This window comes from Symphalangus syndactylus, chromosome 19, assembly GCF_028878055.3.
Source record: "Symphalangus syndactylus isolate Jambi chromosome 19, NHGRI_mSymSyn1-v2.1_pri, whole genome shotgun sequence".
Taxonomy (NCBI): Eukaryota; Metazoa; Chordata; class Mammalia; order Primates; family Hylobatidae; genus Symphalangus; species Symphalangus syndactylus.
The window spans coordinates 22,585,272-22,610,604 of record NC_072434.2 but is presented as its reverse complement, the minus strand read 5'-3'; the positions used below and the strand labels follow the sequence as shown (position 1 = coordinate 22,610,604).

The 25,333-nt window shown below is 39.5% G+C and overlaps 1 protein-coding gene and 1 pseudogene across 2 annotated transcripts in view; one reads left to right on the top strand and one right to left on the bottom strand.

Annotated features, from left to right (window-relative positions):
- ZNF281 (zinc finger protein 281) overlaps positions 1-25,333 on the bottom strand; it is a 78,857-nt gene that overhangs the window by 40,343 nt on the left and 13,181 nt on the right. The gene's annotated exons all lie outside the window — the stretch shown is intronic.
- LOC129458326 (guanine nucleotide-binding protein G(I)/G(S)/G(O) subunit gamma-5-like) lies at positions 15,565-16,447 on the top strand (annotated as a pseudogene).

Sequence of the window (25,333 nt, the reverse complement as noted above, 5' to 3'; positions counted from 1 at the left end):
ATGAGGTAGAAATAAGTAAACAAAAACTCCCAAAGTATGTTGGTATTTTTGGGCATTTCTTGAATTTCGCCTCATTCTGTGGTTCCTTATTAATATGTCCAAATTACATACTAGAATTTATGGGCAAATAATAAGTCTCATTAACCTTTGTATTCTGTGCTCCCCCTCTCCAGCCCCTAGGCGAATTCCCTAAAAAGTACTTAAAATGTATCTACTTAATGATTGATTGAGTGAATGAGTGAGGGAACGAATGAGTGATTTTGTGAAGGAGCCAATAGTTGGAAGAATAAATTTGGCCTTACTGAAGGCAGGTGAAGTGCTTCCTCCCTGATTCCATTTTAGGAGCCACCGGGAAAAGTCCAACATTCAACACAATAATTCATCCTGCCCACTGGGTAGTGTTTATAATTCCACCCATCTGAGCTTCTTCCCATTATAAAAGAAAGCATTTCTCTGTGTGGTCCTCTACATCAGAATCAGCTCAGTTACTTACTAATAATGTAGATTCCTAGGCCTCACCCAGGGGAAATAGAGAAGGAATTGCATTTTAACAAGGACTTTTGGACCTTAAAGTTTGAGAAATACTGCCTTGAAATGATAAGATTTGGAAAGGGTATCATTTTAAGTGGTTATTGGTGCTTTATGACCTGGTGTGAATGATTTTTGTGCAGAGAAAAGGAAAAATGTGTTAGGACCCCAAAAACATCAATGCAAGAATACGCCAAAACACTGTCTTTTAAAAACGTGCCTATGGTTAGTTTTGTGGGGAAATGAACACAATCTAGTTAAGATTCTATAAGCGTGAAGATTCAGGTGAGATGGCTTAAATTATAAATTTCATGAATTTTGTTGGCTTATGATAAGGGCAGCTATACTGTAAGAAATATGACACTAAAACAATAACTTTCATAAGCAAGGTTACTTTTAGCAATCCCTGTGTACATAGATTTGAGATAGCTGGTTTGCTTTGAAAAGAGAATGAAAGGGTTATTTTGGCAACTTTGTACTTTCATGCTGATCCTGAACCGTGTCTTCCTGGAGGCCATTTTGAAGTGTGAAATTGAAGAGAAATACCAGGCAGGTGGCCAAATTTTAGAGATTGGATGGAAAGTAATTCTTTTTTTTTTTTTTTGACTGGGACAGTGAAACCTAAAGATCTCTTCTGCATTTGAAGATGTATTTTTGGCCTACTTTTACAGTACTCGTAAATAACAATTTTTAACTGGAAAACCCCCAAAACTCTCATATAGAAACCAAACCTTGTAATTTTATTCTTTCCTTATGTCAGCATGGGTCATTCATGTTTTGAAAGCAGCTTCAGCAAAATCCCCTGGTTTCAATTTTATTAAGATAACTGTTTCATTCATTCTTTTTGATAATATTCTTCTAAGCCAAACTCATTACCCCAGTTCCTCTTGTGTATCCGGAGAAATCCATTGCCTTGGGCCCCAGCTGGATAGACATCCATCTCCGAATGCAAAATACTAAAAAAAAGGTACCTGAAATAACATCTTTCAGAACCTCTGTGGTGAAACTTGCTTGAACTTTCTAAAACGCATAAGAAAAAGATTGATTAACTTAGTAAAGTTGAGTTTTATTTATTTCTTTGAGACAGGAGTCTTGCTTTGTCACCCAGGCTAGAGTACAGCAGCATGATCTAGGCTCACTGCAACCTCTGCCTCCTGGGTTCAAGCGATTCTCCTGCCTCTGCCTCCTGAGTAGCTGTGATTACAGGCGTCCACCACCACGCCCAGCTAATTTTTGTATTTTTAGTACAGACGGGGTTTCACCATGTTGGCCAGGCTGGTCTCGAACTTCTGACCTCACAGGATCTGCCCACCTCGGCCTCCGAAAGTGCTGGGATTACAGGCATGAGCCACTGCACCCAGCTGAATTTTAAATAACAATAAAATAAAAACATATGTGATGTACTGAAGAAAAAAACAAAAACAACTCAAAAGTTCAATAATGAAAACGTGGTTAAATAAATTTTATCCAAATGATAAACGATTATGCAGCCATTACTTTTTCAAAGAATTTTTAGCAACTAGAAACATTGCTTATGGTAGATACAATTTTAGGAGAGAAGAGTACAGAGTGTGTGATGTCAGTTATATAAATGTATTGAGATTTGCATAATGAAAAAATGGAAAGGAAATAGCTAAAATAGTAACAGGGATTTTCTCTAGTTGTATAATTTTCTGTGATTCTCATTATCTAAATTTCCTAATTTTTTAAACAAAATAATTACATTAAACTATGTCATTTTATTTCTTTGGGTTTTTTTGTTTATTATTTTTAGTATCTGTGCTGGCAAAACAAGCATTGTAAGTAAATTTTAAAGTCCGAGCTAGGAACATTAAATTACAGTATCATTCCATGGTGATTTCCTGTTATAGAACTGATCCCCAATCTCTTGGCTGTCACCCTAATTTAGAAATTTTCCCACCTTAGTATACAGAAGCTCACCTGGTATGCCCTGCCTCCACCCCGGGTCCCAGATTTGCTAAAGAAAGTCTGAGCACAGGCCCAGGAACCTGCATTTTTAACAGGCATATCTGGTGATCTGATGCAGGTGGTAAGTGGCCCACCTAACAGGCACTACTCTAAAATCTCCTAACCTCATCCTCTCATTTTCATTTTCTCTCTTCTTATTGTGCCAATCAAATTTTCCTGGAGTAGGGAATAACTTTATACCAGCCTCTTATCTCCATCTGGTAGTGGTATTAGAAATTCCTGATGGGAATATGGATCATGGCAGCCATGTAAGGAAGTCGTGTGTCAGGGGATCAATTCTCCTGTCTATCCTCTTTATCCAACCTATAAACCCTTTCCATTAGTCTTCACTCCATTTATGAAAAAGGTTCCTCTTTGAAAATTGTGTTTAAGGATTCCTTTTTAATCATTGAGCCACTGGTTGAAAGGCTGTAAGTAAGTTATGTAGTCTTGCTAACCCTAAATTTCCTCATCTAAAAAAGAATACTGTAATATCACCTTGTATAGAGGTAGTAAGGATTAGAAATAATATAAGTAAAATACTACCACAAAGCGAGACTCAATCAAAGACAATATTATCATTATTTACAGGGATACAGTTTATTGAGAAGCTAAACAAATCAACCCAATTTATAGCGTAATGTTATTTTCTTGAGCCCACATGAAAAAAAAAATAGAGTGTCTGAATGTGCAAATAAGAATTACTCTGAGTATTAGACTTCCCATATCAAAAAACTTATAATTGTCACTTTATTTTTCAAAAATAAATGAGCTTTGCTGAGCTAAATCAAAATATATTTAAGAAATAATGTTCATGGCAGTGGAGTATAAAACATAATGGACAGTTTTTGTGGGTGATTAAACATCCAAGTGATGCTGAGACACATTGGATAACCACAAATGTAATGACTGTGAGTACCTGCCAATGCCAAAATCATTATTATTAATACATGACAAGGAAGAGCCAACAAACCACAACAGGAGAGGGGGAAGATAGTGTTTTTTATCTCTATTACTGTAAGATAGGGTTATGGTCCTACAGTCACGCACACACACACACATACACACACACACAAACACACACTCAAGTTACCTGTTACTTCAGCTGGATTCTGAAGGACATCTAAGTGTTTCATTGTCATGGTGGGTCATCATTTTGCTAAGTAAATTTGATTAATCATATCATTGATACGATTTTTTTTTTACCTAATCTGTCCAATATGGTCAGCAGAATATGAAAGGCCTAATACCAATGTATATTTGAAAAGACAGATGTGAAAGTCCCGGTACCAAAAATATACTCGTAAAGGTAAGGGAAGAGAAATTGACCAATTTAGGGGGAGACAAAAGCAGAAGGTGAAAGAAAGAATCAAAATAAGAAAATGAATGAAAACATACTACTAATTAAATACAAAATCAATACTAATTAGAACTATGGTATGCATTCATTCGACAAACATCTACAGAATCTCTGTTGCATGCCTGGTGATGTAAGAGACTAAGAGATGAGGCTGCTAGAGCCCCTGCCCTGCATTGGTTGTTGAGTGGGGGAGATAGGGTATATGGCACCTAGTAGATGAGTTACTGGGAAGCTTTCATTTGTTCAGTCAACAATCATTTAACACCTCTGATAAGCCGGGCTTTATGCTAAGCAGTGATGCATATACAAAATGATGATGAGAATACAACAAGTATTTGAGTTCAGAAGAGATAGAGCACTTATGGGATTAGATGTTGGATAACAATATTAGGATAAACAGATATGAGTGAATATTATAATGATGTTATTCAATAGTGACTCAAGCAAATACTGCATCTCTTGTGCAAATGCATTAAGTTAAATGCTTAATAAGTGTTAACTGGGGGCAGATAAATTTTATTTATTTATTTATTTTTACTTGATTTTTCTGCTTTTTTTTTTAAATATAATTCAAGTTCTAGGGTACATGTGCACAACGTGCACGCTCATTACATAGATATACACGTGCCATGCTGGCTCGCTGCACCCATCAACCCATCATTTACATTAGTTATTTCTCCCAATGCTATCCCTCCTCCTGCCCCCCACCCCACGACAGGCCCAGTGTGTGATGTCCCCCACCCTGTGTCCAAGTGTTCTCATTACTCAACTCCCACCTATGAGTGAGAACGTGTGGTGTTTGGTTTTCTGTCCTTGTGATAGTTTGATCAGAATGATGGTTTCCAGCTTCATCCATGTCCCTGCAAAGGACATGAACTCAGGGGGCAGATAAATTTTATTTAAAAACAAAAAGGGAAACATAGATTCTACCTCTTGGTGGTTGTCTTTGTGGTGCCAGCAGGCTAGACTTTTATTTGTTTTGTATTACAAGTGTCCAAATGTGTAATTCTTTGTAATTCATTGATCTACCTTGAATACTATGATGTACCTTGAATACCATGAAATAAGGTCAGTTTAGTTGGCAGGGCATGTCTTCAGAGGAGGGAAAACAGTCTCAGCAGTCTATAAATGCAAATGTACCAATCTGGGGCTTTCTTAGAGAACTAACTGGAGCATTAAATCAGGGAAATAGACAACTAAACTTAAATTTCACATTCAGGCGAGACACACATTCTGAAGTCCTACTTGATTAAAAGAAAAATTTATAAATAACAATGTTGTTTATAAATATATCAATATCCATACATTTTAAAATATATTCACTCACAGGGCTAAGAAAGTTCTTTATCGTTTATATGTTCAATATATAATCAATAGCCTGTAAGATTTGTATTCAGATTTTAACACTCGCTTACTAAGGACTTAAGAAATAGTAGGGCTTTTGGCTGGATGTGGTGACTCATGCCTATAATCCCAGCACTTTAGGAGGCCCAGGTGGGCAGATCACCTGAGGTCAGGAGTTCAAGACCAGCCTGGTTTTTAGTGAAACCCCGTCTCTACCAAAAATACAAAAATTAGCCGGGCGTAGTGGTGGGTGCCTGTAGTTCTAGCTACTCAGGAGGCTGAGGCAGGAGAATCACTTGATCCAAGGAGGCAGAGGTTGCAGTGAACTGAGATAGTGCCACTGCACTCCAGCCTGGGTGACAGAGGAGACTCTGTCTCAAAAAAAATAAAAAATAAAAAAATAGTAGGGCTTTTTATCAATACAGTTCAACACACCCTTATTGAGTGTTTTGGAGCAAAAATTACTAAGAGTCCTTAACCTCTAACAGTTCACGATCTAATGGGAAAAAGTCACCCCTTTTTTAGACTATTTCAGTTCTCTCCTTTTCCAGGTTAAAGGACACAGCCCTTATTTCAAGAGCATCTATACAGATTTCCAAACTCCCTTGCTCCTCCCTGCCCTCCTGCTACTTAGGGCGGCTGTCTCTCTTCCCCTCACCACAGGTTCCCATTCTCCCCTTCTTTCTTAGGAATGTTTTACCCTCTCCATGCTTATCCCTTTTCTCTCTGGGTATTTCAATTCACTCTCTCAAAAGAGGTTGAAAGGTGCTCAAGGTTATCTCATCTAAATAAAAACAAACAGCAAAAACCTTCCTAAGACCCTATATCCTTCTTCAGCCTTATCGCTCTCTTCCTCTTTACAGTCAAGTTTCTAAAGCATTATCTGTACTTCCTGTGTATTTCCTTACCTCCCACTGGCTCCTCAACTCACTTTAATACAGCTTCCACCCCTTCTCCCCCAGACAGCTCCTACTATCAATGATCTGCCAAATGCCATTTGAGGCCATAGCTCTGTCCACTTCTTTGAAATGCTTGGTTTCAGTGATACCAAGATCTCATGTTCTTCCCACCTAGTGACTGCCATGCTGGAGCAGCCTAGCAATAGTGGTCCTTCAATGTCATCCTCGGAAGAAACGAGAGGTGGCTACCATCTCCCCACTCTTCCTCCACAGATGTTCTTCTACCCTAAAGCCCAGAGTCCAGGCTGTCCTTGAAGCAGAGCCTCTCCCCAGATGAAATGACTGGGTTTTTTTGTTTTGTTTTGTTTTGCTTTGTTTTTTTGAGACAGGGTTTCACTCTGTCGCCCAGGCTGGAGAGCAGTGGCGCAATCACGGCTCACTGCACCCTGATTGTTTCTATTTACAGAATTTTTATAGAGGAAACATGGACAGGCTCCAGAAGATGGGGAAATTTAAAAAAAAGAAAAAAGAAAAAAGAAAAAGATGGGAGCAGAGGAAAGAGAGGTTTTCAAGCTAGGAATTGGACCTGGAAATCTTCCTTGCCTTTCCTCCTCTCCATTCTTGTCCCTGCATCTTAATGTGGCTCCCAACTACCTATTTACATAAGAAAAGGAAAAGGTGCTCAACTTCACTGTAACTTGGAAATGAGGATTAAAAGGTACATTGGAAGGGTTTTGGACAGGATAGAACTGTGGTATAAATGTTTTATAAATCAACACATCACTGATCAGTTAAAAAATTTTAGAGCGTGTAACCATCTAGATTTGCCTCAAGACATAAATGACCCAGATTTCAGAGTTTTAGGAAGATGAGATAATGTTGGAAAGTTTTTCTCTGTAAAAAAACAGTGTGATATACTGAAATACCAGAATTCAGAAAGCTAGAGCTGAAGTTATGTCTCTACCTTTTTGGCCCCTCCTCAGCCTCATTCTTCCTTCCCCAAACTCTAAAGGCTAGAATTTCCCATGACTAGTCCCAAACACTGTACTTCTCTCACACTCAACCTCTCCTGAGGCAATCTGTCTTAGCTGTGACCATAGCCTGGTGACACTCACATTTTTTTTTCTTTTCTTTTTTTTTTTTTTTTTTTTTTTTACAGAAACAGTCTCACTATATTGCCCAGGCTGGTCTCAAACTCCTAGGTTCCAGCGATCCTCCCACCTCGGCCTCCCAAAGTGTTGGAATTACAGGCCTTAATTTTATCTCCAGGCCTGATCACTCACTTGAGCCCCAGACACAAATGTCCAGCTGCCAGCTTGGCATCTCCACTTGCTTATCTCAGGCCACACATGGTCTTTCAGGGTTCCCTCTGTCAGGAGATGACAATGCCATCCACCCAGTTCTGTGAATCAGAACCTTTCCCCCAGCCCTGATGACTTTTCCTCCTGAACATATGCCGGGTTTATAAGCTTCTCTGCATCTACACCATCCCCCCAGCTCACACCGCCATGGCTGTGCCACCAGGCCGCTCCGGTAGCATCCCAACAAGCTTCCTGCATCCAGGCAGGCCCTTCTCCAGTGTATTCTTCTCAAGTAACAGTAATAATCTTTATAAAACTCAAGCCACATTATACGGTATCAGCTGTTACTTCACGTTCTCTAACAGATTCCCACTGCTCTTAGGGCAAATACTCAAATCCTGAACATGGTCTACTAAGCCCTATCCAGCCTGATCCCCCTGTACGTTCCAGTCTCATCTTGCACAGTCCTTGCTTTCAGCTCTGGCCATATTAAATGTCTTCTAGTTTCTTCAGTACATGACACTTCCTTCAGCCACAGGGCCTGTGCGCACGGTGTTTCCTCTCCCCAGAATACCCAGTCCCCACTAATGAACGCTTACACTTTTCACCTTTCCACCTAGATGTCATTTTCCTAATGCCCTAGGGCCTGCCTGCACTAGGTAGGGTTCCCCTGGGGCATTCTCTCTCTCTCTCTCTTTTTTTTTTTTGAGATGGGGTCTTGCTCTGTCACCCAGGCTGGAGTGCAGTGTGCGATCTCGGCTCACTGCAGCCTCTGCTTCCTGGGTTCCAGTGATTCTCCTGCCTCAGCCTCCTGGGTAGCTGGGATTATAGGCACATGCCACCATGCCCAGCTAATTTTTGTATTTTTAGTAGAGACGGGCCAGGCTGGTCTCAAACTCCTGACAGGTGATCCGCACACCTCGGCCTCCCAAAGTGCTGGTATTACAGGTGTGAGCCAAGGCACCCGGCCTCCCTGGTGCATTCTCTTATACTGCCATGCATATCTTTCCTTCATAGACATAACCAGCGTAAACCCAGTTGGATCTAGTTTTAATTGTATGCTTCTTATGACTTATTTTATTTTGTGATTTACTAGTCTGCAAACTCCATGAAAACAGGAATAAGGTCCGGTGCTGTTCACCCTGGTATTCCCAGCACCTATAACATTACCTAGCACATTTTTAGGCACTCCATAGAAGATTAACCACAAAAGTACATTAATCTGAATAACCATAAGTTATCTCACGATGACTTTAAATTCTAAGTCATATAGCTCCCCTTTCATTTTTTCTCAAATCTTTCTTAAGCCTCTCCTACATTTTCTCACTCCCTTAACCTCTTTTAAACCTTCTCACCTTTGCCTCCTGTCCTCTGTTATCAGAGACCTTATTTGATAACATTTATTTTTGTTTATTTATTTATTTTTCTCACTCTGTCGCCCAGGCTGGAGTGCAGCGGCACGATCTCAGCTCACTGCACCTCTGCCTCCCGGGTTCAAGCGATTCTACTGCCTCAGCCTCCCAGGTAGCTGGGATTACAGGTATCCGCCAATATGCCCAGCTAATTTTTGTATTTTTAGTAGAGATGGGGTTTTGCCACGTTGGCCAGGCTGGTCTCAAACTCCTGACCTCAGGTAATCCACCCGCCTCGGCCTCCCAAAGTGCTGAGATTACAGGTGTGAGCCACTGTGCCCAGCCGATAACATTTAACAATATAAAGTTGATATAAGTTGTTCCCTGAGTATTCTTGAGCCTGTGGAAAAATAAAAAATCAAAGTTTTGACTTTCTTCCTTGTGTTTTTCCCTCCAATCCTTTGGCACTGGCTATTAGATTACCCATGAACGGTAGCCAGGGATGACTATGGGCCTGTAGGACTGTCACAGTAGACAGTCTCCTTCTAGGTATTGTTAAATACCTTTTAGAAGTTGGATCTGGAAGATGATGGTGTCTCAGTTGTGACCTTGTGTCCAAAATACCTCGTCAACCAGCTTTCCATCCAGGGTGTCTAGCATGTGCCCTCTTAGCCTCCTATACAGCTCCTTTGAAGTACTCCCCAAATTATAATTACTCACTTTGCAATTACATAGTTGTTTAATATCTGTTTCTCCCAGAATTAATCCCTACAGCTGGTTGTTGGCTGTGTCCACACTGCCTGGCAAAGTGGAAGCTCAATAAATAACATTGAATGAATAAATATAATTAACCAAAGTAAAGATTTGGCAGACTTTCCCACTTGGTTATGCTTTTCTCTGGACAGCTAAATACTCTCATTAAAGGCTATCATTGCTGTACATTAAATACTATCATAAATATAAGTTATACTAACACTAGTAATTACACTGAAATTAAAACTATATAATTTAGAGCAACATTTAGAGAAATGCAAAAATGAAGGTACAGTTACTTTTCACATAAATCCTTACTCATTTGATAGCTACTTATCTTTTTCATGTTTTTTTCCTCAGGCTGAAGTAGAAAGTGTCATATTTAAGGTCTTTTCGATGTCTAGAACCTCAAATGGTTTCAAGGGCTATCATAAGCATCTTCCTTGAAATTCAAATGCAACAGTGATTTGAGTATTTTCTACACACCAGGTGCAATGTTAAATATTTCCCCTGTACTATTTTATTTTCTCCTTATTATATCTCTCTAGAGTGGGGATTATCTTTTTAAACCCAACTCAACTTTTCCTTGGTATGATTTGTGTAGTGTCTTCTTAAAATTTCCAGGCAGCTTTTTTTTTTTTTTTTTTTTTTGAGATGGAATCTCACTCTGTTGCCCAGGCTGGAGTGCAGTGGCTTGATCTTGGCTCACTGCAACTTCCACCTCCTGGATTCAAGAGATTCTCCTGCCTCAACCTCCCAAGTAGCTGGGATTACAGGCGTGCAACACCATGCCCGGCTAATGTTTCTATTTTTAGTTTCACTATGTTGGCCAGGCTGGCCTCAAACTCCCGACCTCAAGTAATCTGCCCCCCTCTGCCTCCCAAAGTGCTGGGATTACAGGCATGAGCCACCGCACCCGGCTAAGCAGCTCTTTAAAACTGGAGGTCCCCTTATCGTGTGTGTATGCAGACAATTGGGGTTTAAAAGTTTCTTTAAACACCATCTGAATTAAAAGTTAAATGTTAAAGTATAGAAAAATCAGATGTACTTATTGCCTCTTTGGAAAAATTATAATTTCCTAAGCTTTGAAAAAAATTAAAAAAGAAATCACAAAAGAACAGATTCTGGTCAAAGACAATAAAAACGTTGCTGAAATGAGGGTGTTATAAGAAAAAAAAAAAGACAATAAGTATTTAAAACACAAAAACTACTAAATGAAAGGAAATTGGGAAACATATCTCAAATATTATACAGAGAGACTCTACTTACTGCTAATAAAATCCCTCATAAATGAATCACTTGAACCCAGGAGGCGGAGGTTGCAGTGAGCCGAGACCGGGCCACTGCGCTCCAGCCTGGGAGACAGAGCGAGACTCCGTCTCAAACAAACAAAAATCCCTCATAGATGTTACGTTATTCCATCATTTGGGGTGAGCTATTTGACATTGGGGTGATCCGAATCCTCCACCAGGGTAGACTTCATATCTTAGTTATCTTTCTCTTCCTGACATCTTCCAAAACATCTGAACAATTGTAGACATGCATGTACATACATACAGGCAAATATGAACACAGAGGTGCACGTGTGTGCAATGCACATAATACACCTAATAAATAACCTGGCAAAAAGTAGACTTTCAACAATTTTATTAAACTAAACTAAATTGTCTTAATCAATTATTTGTTGAAATTTTATTTATTCTTTTTTTTTTTGAGACAGAGTCTCTCACTCTATTGCCCCAGCTGGAGTGCAGTGATGTGAACACGGCTCACTGCAGCTTCGACCTCCCAGGCTCAATTGATTCTCCTACCTCAGCCTCTCAAGCAGCTGGGACTACAGGCACACACCACCACACCTGGCTAATTTTTGTATATTTTTGTAGAGACAGGGTTTCGCCATATTGCCCGAACTGGTCTCAAACTCCTGAGCTCACCTCAGTCTCCCAAAGTACTGGAATTACAGGCATGAACCCCTGTGACTGGCCTATCTTCGTTTTGAATTTTAAAGGTACAGTCAGACATTTCACATGAAATACATTATGAATCAATGAAAATGTTATATTTTATTTGTATAGGTGTGAAAATAGATACTCACTCAGCTGGATCTAGGGGTATGCTTTGGCTCATACATCCAGTCGGTATTAAAGCTGATGTAAAAAGGCTCACTGCTATCGTTTGAATGTGTCCTCCGAAGTTCATATGTGGGAAACTTAATCCCCAATGCCTCGGTGTTTGGAGGTGGAGCCTAACAAGAGGTGGCTAGGTCATGAGGGCTCTACCTCATGAATAAATTAATGCCGTTATCGCGGGAGTGGGTTTGTTATCTCAGGAGTGGGCTCCTTATGAAAATGTGAGTTTACTCCCCTCCCTTCCCTCGCCCTCTGTTTACTCTTCCACTCATTTGTCATGTGAGGAACAGTGTTCTTCCCCCGCGCCCCCGTAGGATGCAGCATTCAAGACGCCATCTTAGAAGTGGAAGCCCGGCCCGCAGCACACACCAAACCTGCCAGCACGTTGACCCTGGACTTTCTAGCCTCCAGAACTGTGAGCCAATAAATTTCTGCTCATTTTTTTTTTTTTTTTCGAGACGGAGTCTCGCTCTGTCGCCCAGGCTGGAGTGCAGTGGCGCAATCTCGGCTCACTGCAAGCTCCGCCTCCGGGGTTCACGCCGTTCTCCAGCCTCAGCCTCTCTGAGTAGCTGGGACTACAAGCGCCCGCCACCACGCCCGGCTAATTTTTTGTATTTTTTTTTAGTAGAGATGGGGTTTCACTGTGGTCTCGATCTCCTGACCTCGTGATCCGCCCGCCTCGGCCTCCCAAAGTGCTGGGATTACAAGCGTGAGCCACCGCGCCCGGCCGTCTGCTCATTATTTTTAAAAAGTTGGTGTATTACACAGAACTTCCCAAATGGTTGGGGTTTTTGTTTTGGTTTTTACTAAATTGTGATTGTTATCACTAACACAAATATTTAAGTTTATTTCTATATCTTATAGTAATAAGAATATAAATATATTAGAAAATGGTTAGAAAATAAACTCAGAAAGGATTTGGGCATATTTTATCAGTCCTATTTTGCAATAGCTCTGTACTCTCTTGCTTCTAACATAAAATGTTCAATATTCTAGAAAGGAGATAACGTGCCTTCACCCACAGCGAGGCTGGAAATGTGGGACCAAGTGGGTTCTCCATCTATTCTCATTGTCTGCCTATTTCTCAACCTTAAGCAAAATATTCGACACATATTAGTCACAGTCATGTCCTTAGTTTTTTTTCTTTGATATTTCATCAGATAGAAATCATGTGGTATCTACACCTAGCAAGGATCTTCACAGCGTTTTGTCTCAACAGAGGGCTGACCCCTGAGACCTGTGCTAATTCTAAGACAGCTGAGGCCCAGGAAGGTATTTCATCTTCTACTTCCCTTGAATCCCCTTCTGTACTCAGCACAGTGCTGCAAACATAGGAGGACCTTTTGAGGCAGAACTAGTGAGGTTTTTTGTTTGTTTGTTTGTTTGTTTGAGACAAAGTCTCGCTCTATGGCCCAGGCTGGAGTGCAGTCGCGCAATCTTGGCTCACTGCAACTTCGCCTCCCCGGTTCAAGCAATTCTCATGTCTCACTCTCCCAAGTGGCTGGGACTATAGGCACGAGCCACCGTGCCCAGCTAATTTTTTGTATTTTTAATAGAGATGAAGTTTCGCCATGTTGGCCAGGCTGGTCTCAAACTCCTGACCCCAAATGATCTGCCCACCTTGGCCTCCCAAAGTGCTGGGATTACAGGCATGAGCCACAGCGCCTGGCCAGAACTGATGTTTTTGGTTTTGGTTTTTTTGGAAACAGGATCTCTCTCTGTTGCCCAGGCTGGAATGCAGTGCCATGAACATGGCTCACTGCAGCCTAGACCTAATGGGATCAAGCAATCCTCCTGCCTCAGCCTCCAAAGCAGCTGAGACTACAGGTGCATGCCACCACACCCAGCTAATTTTTTAACAAAAATTTGTAGAGACAGGGTCTCACCATTATGCCCAGGTGGGTCTTGAAATCCTGGGCTCAAGCAATCCTCCTGCCTTGACCTCTCAAAGTGCTGGGATTACAGGTATGAGCCACTGTACCTTGCCTTACTGCTGCTTTTTACTAAAGAATGTGTGGTAAAATGTACAATATGAAGAGTAGATAGTACACTCAAAATTTACCAAAAAGGAGAAAAACAGAATAACAGTAGGCTGCATTTGAAGTATAAAATTTGGTGATCTTTAAAATTAATTTCTTTTCTCTTTTTTTGAGATGGAGTCTTGCTCTGTCGTCCAGGCTGGAGTGCAATGGCATGATCCCGGCTCACTGCAACCTCTGCCTCCCAGGTTCAAGCGATTTTCCTGCCTCAGCCTCCCGAGTAGGTGGGATTACAGGCACCTGCCACCACATCTGGCTAATTTTTGTATTTTTAGCAGAGATAGGGTTCCACTATGTTGGTTAGACTGGTCTCAAACTCCTGACCTCAGGTAATCCACCCTCCTCGGCCTCCCAAAGTCCTGAGATTACAAGCATGAGCCACCGTGCCTGGCCTAAAATTAATTTCATAAAAGAAAAACAAAACCAATACACTACTGTTTTATAGTGCCTAAAACAGCTAGCTTTAGCTCTTATTTTTAAAGTAACCAACACCAAGAAAGTCCTAATAGTTTTATACATACCTATGTCAGACAATTTTTAAAAAGTGGCGGTAATTAAATTCAACGACAATTTGGGTGGCTTCTTGTTTAAGACATGGTACCAAAAGCCAAAGGGAGCTCAAAGATGAAGTCTACTTGTCATTGCCTTGAAAAAATTAAAGTATAATAAACAATGACATGGAAATAACTGTAATATAGAGCAAAATTTTAGACTTAAAAGTGAGAGATCAGGTGATGGAATAGAAGGGGCAGACAGGAAGATTTTATGGAGGAAGTAACCTTTCAACTGGACCTTGAAGAAATAGCAAGACTTTGACAAACAAAGAGGAGGATATTCCAGGCACAAGGAAATAAATAACATCCACGAAAAAAATCAATAAAGCCCATGCCTATGTTGACATTTCTGTTCTCAACTGAACGGTCACTTCAGTTACCCGAAGACTGTCTCTCTTTCTTTGAGTTGTTAATCTAAAGTTGTGCTTCTGAGCAGAGCTATTTTTATTTCCAGAAGTATCACCTACCAAACTAGAGATCAGCCACTGTCACTAAGTTATAGCCCAACTACTTCACGTGGGCCTAGCCCTAGGCGAGTTGAAGGCCTACGGAGAATTTTAGGGTGTGTAAATTCCCAATAATTAAAAAATTTAGAAAATCTAATCACGCTGAAAGAGAGTGGCCTATAGTAGCAAGTGTAAAGGCTCTAGAAGAGTTGATTGGGACTTGGTTATCACTAACATTGAACCTAGTTTCAATTCATTGTCCTTTTGGAGACTTTGATCAACTATTCTTAGTGCAATAGGTTCTGTCAGTGCCTGATACATAGTAGGTGCACAATACATATTAGGTAAGATACAGAACTTTTTCACATGGCTTTCTACCCTCTTTGTGATAAAAACTATTCACACATTATATTAAAAGTACCTGCTTTGGGCCAGGCACAGTGGCTCACACCTGTAATCCCAACACTTTGGGAGGCCGAGGTGGGTGGATCACCTGAGGTCAGGAGTTCAAGACCAGCCTTACCAACATGTTGAAACCTTGTCTTTACTAAAAATACAAAAATTAGCCAGGCATGGTGGCACGCGCCTGTAATCCCAGCTACTTGGGAGGCTGAGGCAGGAGAATCACATGAACCTAGGAGGCGAAGGTTGCATTGAGCCAGGATCGTGCCATTGTACTCCAGCCTGGGCGACAGAGCGAAACTCTGGGAAAAAAAAAAAAAGTACCTGCTTTGAACACTCAATTCTACATTTATTTATAGCCTTTTATGTCCAAAGTATTGATGCTTTGTGTACCTCTTCAGTTTGCAGGATGTTTTCTCATACAATATCTTATTGGATTTTCACAACAGTCTAGCGGGATCAGTAGGACAAATACCAGTATTCCTGTTTTACAGATGGAACTACTGAGATTCATGGAGGTCAGAGACTTGTCCAAGGTCAGAGAACTAAACCTAGATTTAGGCTTAAGACATGTCATCAGTCCTACTTTTCACAGTGTCACAGTTTCCAGGCATTAGCAGCATTCCTTACTAGTCCTGCTTAATATTTCTGGCATCAACCATATTAATGTGACATGGTTTATGTAACAACTAATTATATGTCTGTCTATTTTTCTATCTATAATCTATCAAGAGAGCAATGTATGTAAACAGAAATGACAAAAGCATTTGTATTTTATTTTCAGGTATAAAAACATACTTTTCATTTAAAAATCCTAATGACAAAGCATTGGTTTAAGCTTAACATTATGGTAATGGAGTTGTCTGGCCCAGCCGACCCACGACGACCCACCAACCCACGAATCGGCCCGGCAGTCGCGTGCACCATGTCTGGCTCCTCCAGCATCGCCGCTATGAAGAAAGTGGTTCAACAGCTCCGGCTGGAGGCCAGACTCAACCGCATAAAAGTTTCCCAGGCAGCTGCAGACTTGAAACAAATTCTGTCTGCAGAATGCTCAACATGACCCTCTGCTGACTGGAGTATCTTCAAGTACAAATCCCTTCAGACCCCAGAAAGTCTGTTCCTTTCTGTAGTAAAATGAATCTTTCAAAGGTTTCCCAAACCACTCCTTATGATCCAGTGAATATTCAAGAGAGCTACATTTGAAGCCTGTACAAAAGCTTATCCCTGTAACACATGTGCCATAATATACAAACTTCTACTTTCGTCAGTCCTTAACATCTACCTCTCTGAATTTTCATGAATTTCTATTTCACAAGGGTAATTGTTTTATATACACTGGCAGCAGCATACAATAAAACTTAGTATGAAACTTTAAAAAAAAATTATGGTAATGTTCATGAATAGATTGTAGAACAGATAGAAAAAATTTTAGCTAAATACCTTCACATTTTTCAGAAAATGCTTCTAGATTTTGCTAGAATTGGATCAATGAGTTATTTCTGAGCATAAGTGACATGCGGTGCTAATTGTATTCCTGACATAAAATATCCTCAAGTTTTCTTTGGCCAATGGACTGAGAACAAGAAGCCTGCCTTACATTTCACAGATCTAAATAATAATTTGATGGTTAGCTCATTACAGGGAATGTGGTAGTATAAAACAGCCATAGTACATCTATCCTGGAATTTTAGGGTTCCTATAGAATCCCTCCATGATTTGTTTATGATGTAGAGATGATTGACTCTGTCAGTTACTAATAAATGGTAAATAAAAAAGTAACCTGTGATATTAAAGTACTACATTAGCTACATTGTGATTAAATTACAGTAACACCACCAGCTATAAACCTTTATAGAATCTTCTCAACCATGCAGTAATTCTCCTAACTATACTATTATGTAGAGCACAAATATTTCTTTGTATGTCCAAAGCAATACATCAGGGAAGCGTTTACTGCTGAAGCTAGATTGAGAGTAAATGCATCTTGGGTTGCTATGAATAAAAGCTCTAGCTTCTCATTACTTTATGACAAGACACAGAAATTCACTTTACTTTTCATTTAAGGTTTTCGGCTTCCGTTTATAGATGTATGCCTTCACGCTTTTATTCCCTTCTTGCTTCAGCCGTACGTAATAAATGATTATAAATTTTCACATTTGACCACCTCTCTGCTAGTCTCATGCTTAATGCACAAAGTTAGGAAGCTGCAGGTAAAATTTCACAAACACTTTTATTTATGATGTTGTCCTTGGTAACGGAAATTTCAATGTACTGAAATGAAAAGTATGATTAAAGGGATACGACGTCCTGACAAGGATAGTAGAGGGCAGCCTTCTATTTCCTACTGAAAATATATAATACTTTTTTGACATCAATTTCATAGAGGATAGACATGGGTTAGTCAAGGAAAAAAGACACAAACATGTTTCCAACTTCAGTTTTCTTGAATGTTTGCTCTTATAACTTATATTAGAAATATCTCCCCTGAATTGATGAGCTTGTGAATTGAAAAAAAAATTTTATCCCAATTAAAATGTAATATGAAGGACTGAACAGAAATTGAGGAAAAATATAATTTGGAACACATGAGTTCTTTTTCTGGAAAGCAAAATAAGTGGAAAAGTACTGATTTTTTCAAACCATTTTAATTATTGCAATAACTGATTTTATTATTCTAAATCTCTATGTAGTGAGAAAGAATCAAGAAAGATTGGAAAAGTTAAAAACGTTCATAAACATAGTTGTTTAGTTTCTTGTGTATTTCCCAAAAATTGCCATTAAGCAAACAAAATGCAACCCTAGTGTGCTTCCTGTTTATAAAGACAAATATCTTTGAGTATTTGAGGCTATACGAATTCCCCTTTTCCTATCATTTAGGGTGAAAAAGAAATTAAACAATTGGTAGGACTTCCCCTAGTAAAGTCACTTCTCAAATAAAATTCTGCTGCTACAAAGTACAGTTTCTGTGCCTGGAAATTAGAATTGCTTGAGACATACTAGTTTCACCCACAAGTCTTACTCTAGTCTCCTACCAGTTAATAAAATGTGTTATCAGGAGACTTGAGTTCAAGGATCATTATAACTCCTTCAGCCTTGTACTGCCACAGCAGGGCGGGAGAGCTATTTCCTACTCAATGGAAGAAGATATAACATCTTGATTTCAAATCTCTGAAAACAAGATATTGTGGAAACTTTAAAATATATATCCTCTTGATTTCATAGCTATGGAAATAAGAACTGGAAATTTAGTTTAAATAGCTACAGATTTAGCCAGGATGTGACCAATCTCTGGCATTGATACCTGGATTATCTTTAGGATATTCTGTGTTCCTAGCCTCAATGTCATGAATTCACTCACAGTGTATCTACTGAATTTCCACGTTGTGCCGAGCACCATGCCAAGCCCAGGAAGGACAGAAGACGCACAAAATGCATCAAGCATAGTGCATGTTGCTCAGGAGCGTACAGTCTGGCAAAGGAGATAAGACTTGCACATGAATAACTAAAATTACAAATCAGCAAATAATCACAGCCAGATGAGGAGAGAGGGAAATTCCACGAAATTATGCCGCATGGGAAGGGCCCTGCACAACTGCCATGTGCTAGTTGCTGGGAGTTTGGGTGGTCTATTCGTTGGTCTCAGTTCATGGCTCGGGCAGAGGTCAGTAAACTCAGTAGATTTGAGTGCCGCCAGTTAAAGACCAGGAGCTAAAGCCCCTGCAGTGTCCTTGGTGCCACAGAGTGATCCAGAGCACAGACAGAACAGAAAAGACAGGAAGAAAGAGGAAGAGGGACGGGTCTAGAGAACAGGAGGTAAGACAACATCAAATGCTCAGTAATGTGCGTGTGATGACACAGGGCGAGTTGAAAAGATCCTTGAAAGACACCTTGCCGGTTTCGCATCAGTGAAAATGAGAGGATTTCAAAAGCCTAGGCAGAGGGCTTGCTGTACGCCACACGCCCACAGTCAATTACATTTTTAGGAAAGTATTCTATTCATGCATAGGCTAAAAAAATGTAGTCTGTGTAGCATTTCAACAACCTCGCAGCTTTCTTCCATAACTGTTCCTACAAATACTTTCTGACAGCTTCCATTTGTTGCTCGGCTATTGCAGAACCCTGAAAAATATATTATGTCTCATGTCATTTACAAAAATAACACCACAAATTATAACCAAAACAAAATTACCCAGTAATTATCATTTAGATGTCCATTTTAATCCTTTTCAGAGTTACCTTTACTTTAGGAGCCAGACAATTTAACACAAGGCAAGCTGGAGGGGTTTATTTAAATCTTTCTCTTTACCATGTGCTGTGATAATATCTGAAATCTACCTTTCTGAGCACTCTGTGACTGCCTTAATCTCAAGAGCACTTCTAAATACATTGAATACTAACAGCCTTACATTTGACAAAAATAGGCATAGTAAACATGTGGTGTCAATTATGGGAAAACCCGAACAAAGGTTAGAGGAATAAGAACAGAGCTCACATTTTCTTTTAACTTGTTAATGTCTCTGACCCTTTTGTACAAAAATCACTTTAATCAACATTATATACATTTCATTGTGGCCTTACCATTTAACAGCCTGTAAAAAATGTTTGGCTATCAATTATACACATCAAGTTGATATGCTCCAGGACTGGGGGCCATTTATGCTCGCAATTAAATCTGAGGGGACTTGAGGAGACCCACATGGTTAGCCAGCCCTCCCTTCTCCACCCGACTCAGCTTTTTTGAAGCTTGCAGAGATGAGGAAGCTTAATTAAACTATCAGAGATCCCTTTTTCCATCCTAGAAATTGGAGAGTCATGATCATAGGTATAGAGATGTTGAAATCTAGGTCCTTCTTTCTCCTCCTCTTATACCATCCTCTCTGCCATGTACTAACATAGCCACAGTTACATACACATACAGATTTTAGTCAAACACATTTGTTAAAAATAGATTCTTAGGCCAGCCACGGTGGCTCACACCTGTAACCTCAGTGCTTTGCAGGCGGATGGTGGGGATTACTTGAGGCCAGGAGTTTGAGACCAGCCTGGGCAAACAGGTAGACCACATCTCAAAAATAAATAAAAGGTAAAAAATAAAAATAAGTAGATTCTTGACTTGCTTTGGGTCTCATCAGAAGCCAAAACAATCATCCAAGTCTAAGTATGGCCACTGATGTCTGCAGGGCTGGTGTGAGATATGGGTCAGTGCACACCAATGCTCCACCCATAATCACGAACCAGAGGCCACACCACAGCTTCCATCCTCCTAATCTTGTATAAAATTGACGGAGTGTGCAATCTAAAATGATAAGAAGAGATTCTCAATTAAGTGGTCTTGAGCTGGTGCAGCTTCAGACCCAACTCAACAACCCCAAATCTTCTTTAACAATCTACGTAGAGAAGAAGGATTAATGTCCAGCTGTGCTAACAAATATTTTAAATGGTGTTCTACATATATCTGAGGGCTATGAAGGTTAGCACTCCAAAGCAGGTAAATATTTGGCTTCTTTTCTTTTACTTCATGGATTCTTCCTTTCCTTTCCTTTCCTTCCCTGCAACCTCATACTCTGAGATAAGAGGACCCAGCCACTGGATCTCAAAGCAAATATTAAAATACCACCCCCTCCACATTCATTCAGCCACTCAAATATTTAATTAGTGTCTATCATATCTAAGGCATTATGCTAGGTACTGTTTTCAATTTAGTACGAATACTTTTTATAATACAATATTCCACAGACAGTGTGTTAGAGTCAAATTCATCTTTACATGATGTAGTACCAAATTCCAAAAAAAGAACTTCCCTTTTAGATTGGGCAGTCTGAGGAATTAGGGAAAAAAAAACATCTCCAAATGTCAGTTAGGAGGAGCCATCCACTCTTCAACCTTACAGGAGGTGGGGAAGGTGAGATTTCTTTTTTTTTTTTTTTTTTTTTTTTGAGACGGAGTCTCGCTCTGTCACCCAGGCTGGAGTGCAGTGGCTGATCTCGGCTCACTGCAAGCTCCGCCTCCCGGGTTCACGCCATTCTCCTGCCTCAGCGTCCCGAGTAGCTGGGACTACAGGCGCCCGCCAACACGCCCGGCTAATTTTTTGTATTTTTAGTAGAGACGGGGTTTCACCGTGTTAGCCAGGATGGTCTCGATCTCCTGACCTCGTGATCCGCCCACCTCAGCCTCCGAAAGTGCTGGGATTACAGGCTTGAGCCACCGCGCCCGGCCTGGAAGGTGAGATTTCGATGTTCACAAGCCCATTAAGACAATTTTCAAATGCCATGGCTTGGCTGATACATAGAACATTAAGAATATTTTGAGGCAGTCTGCTGTGTTCAAGGAGCATCTATTTTAATTGATGCATTTTGACGGTAACAGTGTTGTAGTCTATGGTCTCTTCCTCTGTGTGTTCACGTGTTAAAATAAATAGTGGTGTACATAGCAAGGGAAGGCAAGAAAACGTATTGCCATATCTTTCTTAATATTGTACTATTGTATGATCTTATCACCTTTTGGCTTCGCTCCTGAAAGCATGTTTTCTTCTTGTGCTTGTTCGTGAGGCAGTGTCCAACATACTAAACTAATGAATAAGTCATTATTTATGGGAAGACTTTGTATATATGAATCGGAAATACTACTTCCCATCTAAAAATCTAATTGTGTATCTCTTGTGGAGGTAAATACCCATATAGATCAATTTTTTATTAAAAATGGGTATATTTTGTTTAAGGGAGCTTTTTAAAAATATCATTTCTATTTGTAGACCCAACTGTTAACTATTTATTAAAATGTCAACATCTAAAAGTCTCACATAGTGATAGTCTCCTACTCATACCCTCCTGGGCTTAAAATAGGTCTATGCATCCCCAAAACTACCTAAGAAAATGGGAGACACTAGTTGAAAAATATTAGCATGTCTGCTTTCTGGTTTAATACTGGTTAGTTTTTGATGTTCAGTAAAATTGAGATTCCTTAAAAATTTAACTTTTAAATTTAACTTTTATGTGATTACTGTGAAATGCAGTAATCACATATTTGTTGATTAGATTTTATTATAAACAATACTTCATGGTTTTATGAAGTGTTACAAATTGCCTATAAATGAACTTGGACTATTTTAATTGATTTAAGAAGAGCCAAAAGGAAGAAAGTCTGGATTCGTTTTTAAAATCTGAAAATATGTGGTGATAGAAACAAGGAAGAAAAGGAAGTTTCTTGGTTCTTTTCTCCACTCCAGGAGAGATGAAGCATATGCATGAGTTATTACAATGCATTGATCTGACTCCAACCTGAAGTTACTGAGGTTTTATAAGGCTGCAATAAAGCTTTCTTTGCATTAACCAGCCAAGCACATAAACATTTTAATGAACTGTTTTTACATGGTTCATTGGGCAGCTACCAGGCTACTATAATACAAATCACCACTCCGCCACATCCAGCTTTCTCATGATGGCTGCACTTTTTTCAGCTTACCAAATGCAAATTGAATATCACAGCTATGGAGCTTAATCAAATACTTGACTATTCGAGCATAGGAAATTCTCAAGCCCAGAATTTACTGTATTCCAGGATAGTCTATTCAAAGCACTGAATCTTAAAGAATTTTTACTCTCAAGCTTCTAAACCAAAAGTGAAGTTTATTGTGATAATCACTTGAGACCACTAAAAAATAAGATCCTCAAAGTCACCACTCTATGTTAAAATGGTTTTAGGCAATGAATGACAGTGTTGCCATGAGAAGCAAGTAGCTGAATCATCATTAGTCACAGAAGAGATGGTATCCCCAAACTGATATTTCTCTTAGTGACCTGAAGGCTTGAATGAATTATTGAACTCAATACCAATGCAGATCAAATCTCCTTGGAATAATTAAGGATCATTACTGACAAACATTTGTGTACATTCTAGTCAACACTTAAAGTAACGCTAAATTATAAAATATTTATCATGTATTCTGAGAGCTTCATGACACTGTATTTTTAAGATTAAAGATTAGCCCAACACATAATTTAATAATGAATGCAAATTATAAATGAATATTTAACAAACCATACCACATTTTATGTCTTAACATCTGTTCTGCCAGTGGTATGGCTGAATGAAAAATGGTTCCATGATGTATTGTCCTGCTGCCTAATGCTCCAGTGGAAACAAGGTGTTTTCACCTTGATGTGGCCTTTAAAATAAATTAATTTGTTAACATTTAAAAATGCAGTGTAACAGATGACATAAAACATTTATAAGACAGTTTATGACCCAACCAACCATGTTCTAATCCAATAATATTTATTAAAACATTTTATTTGACTAATCATTTCATGGCCAAGATTTGGAAATGTTTGTTTTTCAGGTTGAGTCAAGGATTTAAATGGTTCTAATGGTACCATAAAGATGTTATATGGTGTTAATATAACTTGAGTATTAAAAATATAATGAATTTGCTATTTATGAACCATTAAGTTTTGCCTCACCCCAGAATAAATTTTATATCATTACAGACCTATTAATATACTCTCTTTGTTTTTCCATCTTCCCTAGGATATACACATTCACAAGCCAAATTTATAGATACATAAGGATAAGTCAGAATTTTTTTTTATTCTGGAAAATGTGTTTGCATTGAACGGAGGATATAAAATCGTGCTTTTTTCACTTTAAGTTTTCTTCATAGTTATCACCTCAGTGTTTCTAAGCTAGGAATCACTCCATATATTAATAAAACACGGGTCAGATAAGCAACTTTATTCTAGTAGAAGTTTTTAACTCCTCTGCTAAATTAAAACCAGGCGAGAAAGCTTTCTTTCTTATTTCTTATTGAAAATTAAAGAATGTTAGATTTTTCCAACTATGCACAACATTTAAACTTAGCAATTCTGGGACAACGACATAGTTATTCTGGCTTTTAAAACATTTGTATATACAAACATAGTTGCCAGTAAGACATTGCAGATATTCTCAAAATCTAGCTATGGAGTAACTCTGGACCATCTGCTAGATAGAATATTATGTAGCCATTAAAAATCTTGTCTTTAAAAGTGAAATAAGCTAGGAACAGAAAGTTAAGCACCACATGTTCTCACTCATATATGGAAGCTTAAAAAAAAAGTTGATCTCATTGAAGTAAAAAGTAGAAAAGAGGCTACTAGAGGCTGGGAAGGGGCGAGAGAAGGGCAGGACAGGAAGAGATTTGTTAAAGGATACAAAATTACAGCTAGATAGGAGGAATAAGTTCTAGTGTTTTCTAGCACTGTAGAATGACTATAGTTAATAATAATATATAGAAATTCAAGTATCAGCCGGCCGCGGTGGTTCAAGCCTGTAATCCCAGCACTTTGGGAGGCCGAGGCGGGTGAATCACGAGGTCAGGAGATCGAGACCATCCTGGCTAACACGGTGAAAACCCGTCTTTACTAAAAATCCAAAAAATTAGCCGGCGTGTTGGCGGGCGCCTGTAGTCCCAGCTACTCGGGAGGCTGAGGCAGGAGAATGGCGTGAACCCGGGAGGCGGAGCTTGCAGTGAGCCGAGATCGCGCCACTGCACTCCAGCCTGGGGGACAGAGAAAGACTCCGTTTCAAAAAAAAAATAAAAAATAGAAATTCAAGTATCTAGAAGGAGGATATTAAGTGTTCCCAATACAAACAGATGATGAATGTTTGAGATGCTGGATATGCTAATTATCCTGATTTGATCACTGTACATCATGTATAATCACCTCCCTATGTACTCCATAAATATGCATGATTATTATGTGTCAATTAAAAAAAATTGTTTTTGAGACGGAGTTTCACTCTTGTTGCCCAGACTGGAGTGTAGTGCCATGATCTTGGCTCACTGCAACCTCCGTCTCCTGGGTTCAAGCAATTTTCCTGCCTCAGCCTCCCGAGTAGCTGGGATTACAGGCACCTGCCACCACGCCCAGCTAATTTTTTGTATTTTTAGTAGAGATGGGAGTTTCACCATGTTGGCCAGGCTGGTCTCAAACTCCTGACCTCAGGTAATCCACCCGCCTCAGCCTCTCAAAGTGTTGGGGTTACAGGCATAAGCCACCGCGCTGACCTAAAAAATTTTTTTAATCTTGTCTTTGAATCATACTTAAGACCATAGTAAATGCATATTCTAAGCTAACCATATTAATTCAAATTCAGACAGATATAACACTAGGGCTGAGCGAGGTGGCTCATGCCTGTAATCCCAACACTTTGGGAGGCTGAGGAGGGTGGATTGCTTGAGCCCAGTAGTTCAGGCCAGGTTTGGCAACATAGTGAA